Below are 8,127 nucleotides of genomic sequence, written 5' to 3'. Positions count from 1 at the left end.
CTGAAATTTTCCATTGCACACGGTTCTTTCAATGTCGACCGCTCGATTTCTCTTAAAAAAAAAAATAAATCAAGTTAAGAAAATTATTTTTTAGTTACAATTGTTTCTCGATTTATTAGTTGTTAATAACTTTTCCAGATGATCCATTATACCCTTATGAGGGTGTCAACTATACATTTTTTTAAATGTCGACACACAGTAGCTTATAAAATAAAAAATTATATAATTAAGAAAATGAGACTGGTCGAAAACAATTTTTGATACATTAAAAATGTCACTTTTTTCGACATTATGAATTGGTTTAGATCTAGTATATAGAGATTATTTTATGCCACTTGCCTCGAATTGGTGAAAATAGGACTCGAGTCCAATGATTCGTATCGGTGCATTTGCACTTGTCCTTATGAAGTAAATAGGACAAATATCACGCTATCAGACAGTGACCGTAACCCGTGAACACGGCAAATCAATTACACCATTTTTACTTAACACTATGGAAATTAAAACAGCGCAGCTGGGTAATAAGGCGGACGTGCGGTAGCAATAGCGTTACGGTTGTGATTCAGCATTGGCTGGTTTCCGCGTTCCAAATGTAAAACAACCATCGTGCATCGAGTATCCAAAAATTTGCATTGGGCCTGGCCAAAAACTGGATCAAGATCATTTTTTCGTTTCTAGTAAAACAATTTTCGTACTTTGGGCAACTCGCCCGGCCGAACTGGTTTAAAAAAATTCAAACAGCCCATAAAAATAAAATAAAAAGTAATAAACTTGAATGGCTTTGGCAAATTTCTTTCACTGCCATGCTGGTGAAAGCTATCACTGCAGCTAAGGTCAATAACACCAACCAGCGATGTTGATTGCAGCGTATATTAATTATTTCGTGCAAAGACCGTAGTTTAGACCCCATTGAGATTGGTCTCTTGTTGGTATTGCTGACATAATTAATGATACCCAAATTAGAGGATCTAGTTTAATGGCCTTTTCAGATCCACTTGCACTTGATACAATTTACTTAGATTTAATTAATGATACTCCAACTTTTATTTGGAAAATAAATTACTATTCTATAATTGAAACGTTGAATGACTAAATGTGTTAACACGAAATTCTTGAAAAATCAATTTTATTATATGCGCAATACGAATTTAGTATATATCTGATCAAATGATATTCAACAGAATATTCGAAATACAGAAATAAGTATACATATTTTAGAATTTCTACCTAAATGGTATTTATGTAGAGATTTCGCAACATGAAAATCAAAGGGTTCTGTTACAAACATGATGTACAATAAACACCATGTTCATACTAGAGATTAGAAGCTTTGGGTTTTTATGCAGTCATTTGTAGTAATTATACCTTGGGAAATTACTTGAAATGTAAATTGAAAAGTTGTTTATATGTCAGTTAACAGTTTTACCAATTTAAATTTCTTATTAATCTTTCAGTCTATATGACTGTTGTTTACACAAATGACAACACATTTTTTCTTCTTAACGGAAGCATTATGCATTGTATTTATTAAAAAAGAGTTAATGGAAAATATCCAAACGCATTATGTAATTTTCTGTTTAATTTATGTCATGGTTATGAGCTCAGAAAATAAAACACTGGTTTCGTTTTACTCACATAATTTATGCTAAGTCAGTACATCTTTCAATAATGTGCACACACTAACAATAATTATATCAATACCAAATAAAGAGCGCATATTTATGTCCAGTCTTGAACTTGAACTTCTTTGCATTGCCCTTTTCCGGTTAGATCCGGTACACTTAGTTAATTTAGAATAAATTTTATCATTTATTTAGACCGAACGCGATCTCTTATAGTTGCAATTATTAATAACCACTCTAGTGAGATGGGCAATTAATTATTACCTGAGATAAATTACTTACTATTACTGTTATTTACTATGATAGGAAAACATGATTTAGATTCTTGTAATTATATTTAATAAGGAATTTCAAACCATGAAGCCCATGGGAGCGTTAATGAAAACACAATTTTCAACTTCATACGAAATGACTTAATGCTACAGAATTTTACCGGTTTAATAGCAAACTCAAGGATTAAATTAAAATGTTTGATACACTGATATTAGAGATCACTATGGGTAATTTTTAAATCGCATCAAGTACATATTTGAGTCAACAGCATTAATTATAAACAAGTTAGACTATTTGGAAACTTACAGTATTATACAGATAATTTACTAAGAATACTACCCTCATTTTTTCGATAAATAATAATTTTTTTTTTATAAAAATGTATACATTTAAATTTTATTTTATTTTTTATTTGATAATCACTTTTGAATCAGTACTTAGAGTGTTATTCTCATTTTTACACCTAGGTGGTACGAAAAGTATGGCCGGTAAATGATTAGTGATAAAACTAGCAGCATCTACACCTCACCTCTATTCATAAATTTAAAATGTTAATAACTTTTGAAATACTTGTCCAAAAGTTGTTATCAACCAATCAATTTCTTTATTAGTTCGTTTTATATTTTTTGAGCTACTTAAATAGTATATTGCCAAAAAATAAATTAATTTGACAGCCTTAATTTGACCTTAAGTTATAAGAGATGATTTTGAAAAGTCATTAATAGTTGATAAATCAAAAAAAAACTAAAAAATAGCAAAATTTATTTATTTTTTAAATTGTATTTATTTTAAAAGTAATCGAATGGCTTATGATAAACCTGTATACTCTGTATACTTATAAAAATCACATTATATACCATTAAAGACGTAAAGTTAGTATAATGACTTGATATTTCTTGATAACTCATTTACTAAATTTTAATATTATCACAGTAAATGTATAAATGCAGTTTTAAGACTAACAATCTATTATATTTTTAATTTATTTATTGATTCCCAAGAGATTATTGGTAAACGTAATACATAACCATGTGGAGATGATCATGTAGTAATATTTTTTAAGATTGCTTTATCGCTTGTACCGTAAATCACATGTGTGATTTACGGCTACTTTATAAAACTCCATCAAAGATATAACGGATAGCTAATAACTATTACGATCGATCTCATACCACAAAATAGTACCGCAATGATAAACAAGGTCATCGTTTCTACTAAGATGTCAAACAAGTGATTAAAACATCCAAATAGTAGCCATAGTAGTTTTATTATTACTATAAAATGGAATGTTGGTGGCGATTCCTTGTTTTATAACTTAATTGTTAATCGGTAACTATGACGAGGAAAAAAATTGATAAATATGACCAGAAAAATTAAATTGCGGAGAGTTGATAGTTTTTGATAAAATTTATTTTCCTATGTATATGAATTACTTTATAAAGAATAAAATCTTGATGAACTGACACTTTAAGGACCATTCTTGGTATTATTTTAATATAATAAAATATATTATAAGTTAGTCTTCTAGAGGTGTCGGGGGAAGAAGGTCACACCCTCTACTAGTAAAAATTTAATCGTTTTAGTAAGAAATTTTTTAATACATGAGGGGATTTTACCAAAAAATAATTATTAAGAAAAATATCAACAATAAAAAAAAGTATTATTCAATCGGTAAAAATACATTTTTCATTCCTTCTTATTTTTAACTACTGGATGGCTCTGATTATTTACTCTCGTGTGCTATTTGAAATACGAAATAAATAAATTTTAGATTATTGACCAAAATTGTGAAAATTCTCATATAAATAATGTTATTGTTCGAGGACTGCGATGATTAATCTGACTATGAACATAAGAGAGAATTGGAATAAAATTGTTCAAACAAATGTATCACGTTATTACTGCATAAAAAAATATAAATTATAATAATAAATAACACATTAAACTTTGGTAAAAGAAGAAAAATTTAAAGTCGTTTGTAATTATTATTTACTTTATACCGCCTTGCGTTAAATCAAACATTATAATATATTTTCACGTGTTAGAATTGTTGTAAGACGTATTATTTTTAGTTTAAAATAATATAATGTTTATCGTGTCAATAATATTGTGCTTTCATTTAATTTTGTCACTCCTGTGAATAAAAATAGTACATTCCATTGTACATAGTTTAAATTTATACTAAATTTATTATTTATAATCTATTATTGCTATAATTGGTAAATGGAATGCTTAAAATAGTCTAAACTAGGATCTAATTTTTAGGGTTTTGACGTCATAGAAAAGCCAATGAAATTATTTTTGCAAAGAAAATTTTTTTAATGACCTTTAAATATTTTTTTATACCTATTAACGCAACAAGCACTTACGGTAATAATTATTAATACATTTAAGTAAGGTACATAAATAAATAAAAATAACTTAAGTAATATGACACCGATGACATGATATTAACATATTGTCATTTTAATACCTACTAATAAGTCCATTGAGACGTGGATTCAAAATTATTTTTAGGGGAGGGTGCTAAAAGTCCTTTAGACATCTAAATCGATTTTTTATGTCAATTATAATCATTCTAAGCCCTTTTTCCTTTTATTTTAGTAGGCAATGATAGATAAAGGAGAGGGCGTGCGCCTCTTAGATCTACTACTGAGTCCATTGTCATAAAGTATATCAATTAATGTTATTATACTTGATGTAATAATGTATATGTGTGTATTGTCATGATATATTAGTCGAATGTAGAGACGAAATTTAATGAAAGAAAAAATGTTATTTTTTTTGTACCCATTCAAATAAAAACCGACTAGGCTGCAATATTTGTCGTCGTAGTGAAAACAAAAACAATAGGGTGATGCCTTTTGCATTGAATTAATGTACAGACGATAAATTACAATTACTTTAGCATGAATTGTCACTAGAATTAAAAAATAATAATAAAAATAATAAAACCATTGTAAAAAAATACATTGAATATGTTAAAGAAATGTTGGTAGACCCAATTAATGATGTAAAATTATAGTGTAAGCTTGTTTAAGTCGCAGAAAAAAAATATATAAATTGTACTTTGACCTTTGCTAGAACCGAAGTTTAATAATAAAATAAATTGCACAGTTCTAAGAAAGTTCAGTTTTATGATCTTTACAAGGCAAAATTCGTATTTAACAGCTACAAAATATATTGTGAGACTATTTGATGCGTACCGTGTATTCAATGTGTGAGATTAAAAACTTTATAACTTACCATCATTAAGAATGTCTATAGAGGTATTATGAAAACAAATACATTGTGAGCATTTTGAGACCGTTAAACGTTTGGTCACAATTGATAATGTTATGAGTTGACTTTTAAATATGCGTTGGAATATCTTAATGGTACGCTAAGAATGAACCGTTGAAATACTTAGGTGCAGTGCTAACTCATAATGGACACGTTTTTGACCAAGTATAATACTCTTTATTACTGTTAGTATTGTTACACTATTACTGAATACAAATTCTATCATATAAAGAAACACAATCTCCATAAAGTTTGCTTTGTCATCTTTTTATTTTATTTTTTTTCAAAAAAATGTGATGAAATTTAGAATTATATGTTATAATTCCACACACACACACACAAAAAACACATTAAAATTTGTTTTAGTAAATAATATTTTTATAAGTTTATAGAATAATCATTTATAACATATGTATTAATTAAACAGAAAATCTTTACTTAGTTATGTATATTCGGTGGTAATTCTAAATAGTAATGACTTTTCTGCTCATAATGTGTGGTAAGCTTTAAGTTAAATGTAAATACACAAACGGCTGCACAACATGATAGCCTACAGACATGTTCTATAACTATTAGACACTTGAGGAAAAAATCAATGATGTAACACAGTACGTCATCACCACAGTATCTAACTCAATAATAAAACAGTGTTATTGCCAAACATTAACAATGGCCGTTGGCGTTGTGAACTCCAAATGCGATAATAAACCCCTAATTAAAAACAGCATTATAGCAGCATTGTTGTAGAAGATAGTAAAAGCGAAAAGTACGTTTCAGTATTTTACTGAATAAAAGAAAGGACACTTTTTACGACTTGATTGGGTTCAAGAAAAAATATGTTCATTTTATTAAGGTGGTCTTTTTTTTATTTTTTATTACCGAAAGACGACCACTCTGTCTATAGGGTTAACTACGCAATCGATTTTATGACTAGGCGCCTCTACCAACTTGCTCAAAGTTAAGTCGCTTTGTGTTAAATTAACTGCACTTATAACATGTCGGTGTTTGGACATCTATGTAATGAGCCCGTACTGTACTATAGAACAGTTTTTAAGTTTGTAAATGTTATGTTTTGCAACTAATGGGAATCTGCAGCTTGACCCGATATAATAGAAGTATTTACCTTGAATCTATTTCATAGGTGTTTAATAGTGAGTTGTAAAAAAGATGGCTGATAAGTTCTGACTCTTACTTGTTCGCAAACAATTTCCGAAATTGGTGCGTTTTGTGTTATCTCGCACACCATAAGCGAAAATCTCGAATGCGATAACAAAAAATAATGAATACATATATTTGAAAGGTTTTTGTGAGATTTGAAAATAAAAATTATGTTATGCATTACTGAGATCAATACCCTGCAAGCGCTATAATGTTGTGCAATACATCATTGACATTGACCATCGCAAACACCTCGGACATTAGCAGCTGTTGTCGGTCATTAATTTTAAACATCTTCCCGTTCCAGTTGCCTCGATGATGTAATGATTTTCGTTCGATCAGTAGAATACAAGAAAAAATCACAAAACTGAATTTACGCTTGGAGTTTGACTATTGTTTTTATGACACTTAATCATATTGTTTCTCCAATAAACATCAATATTCGCAGATTTCGTATAATTATGATTACCTAATCGAACGAGTAATAATGTAAACACTAAAATTGATAATTAATATTCTTAAATAGTGTATATTAATGTTCAATGTGATACTAAATGTTTAATAATTTTATTTATAGAGGGAATGGTAAATTTGTCGTGTTAATGATTAAGTCACTTTGAACGGTCCCCAAAAGTGCAATTGCTTGTAAGGAAGTAGTCATGTCTGACTGCTATGTGTATAACGAAGGCACGCTGGTCATTTTGTAATCGGATGATGTGTTCTATTATTGTATTAGTGCGATTGCCAAGATTCAATTATAATAATATTATTATTGTAACTACTACGCTTCGAAACTGCATTCCATTATAACGGTCGTACATATTTATAATTGTTTTTAATATTGAAAATAATTACCTAATGACTTCTAGCATTATCAATGAATTTCTTTTAGCTGTCCTACATTTGACTTATCATAGTGACCGCACAATAAAAATAACAAGCTATTATTTCCAATTTTAATAAGGTTTCTAATATTTCTCACTGCGACAAAAGTTGTTTAACAATAATCATTGATAAAATTGCTAAAACAAACCTACACGCACAAAGTTATTTTTACTAAATAGGATGTGTTTAATCTAAACCAACATGATAAGGCAAGTATTTACAACCTATGGTAACTACTATTCGGATAGCCAATGAAAATGTAAACCTCGACACACGAAAAGTGTGCACGGATAACGCGACCCGTAGCATCACTATGTTTGTAAGTTGTATATCTGCTTATTCAACCACGTTGATATAAATTATTGTACACTATAGTAATACCATACGTTATTACGTCGAAAAGACGAGTGAAATCTTAAAAAAACTCAACCTAATACAATTTACAATGGTTTATTATTGAAATGCAATAAACGATTTAAGTATAAAAATAGAAAAGAAAATTGAGTGCAAAAAATATTATGTTATAAGTCAGTTGTTATGTGTGTCATGTTGCCACTATAGCAGTGTTACAACGACCCAGGACATTTGTGGGTCTTGTACCACATTTTGATGTTCTTTGATGCGTCGGATGTTACGCCATTTATAATTATTTCCGATACGTTGCATTGAGCCATGACGACAACGATTTAGTAAAAGATCATTAAAAATTTAATTTCAAAAGCAAATATAGCTGCTAAGGTAGAAGTACTCCGATAAAATGGCGCACTGATGACGTCAAAAACAAGTTTAAAAACTTGTACTGTCTACACTTTTGTTTAATACTTTGATAAACGTTTCGGATATGCTTCGAGTGCATAGAGATCGATCATTGGGCACGCTAATCTCTGACAGTCAATAATTATGCGTG

The sequence above is a fragment of the Daktulosphaira vitifoliae genome, unplaced genomic scaffold (assembly GCF_025091365.1).
Source record: "Daktulosphaira vitifoliae isolate Bord-2020 unplaced genomic scaffold, ASM2509136v1 Scaffold_2, whole genome shotgun sequence".
NCBI lineage: Eukaryota > Metazoa > Arthropoda > Insecta > Hemiptera > Phylloxeridae > Daktulosphaira > Daktulosphaira vitifoliae.
The sequence above is the reverse complement of the archived record's forward strand: the minus strand, read 5'-3'. Positions refer to the sequence as shown.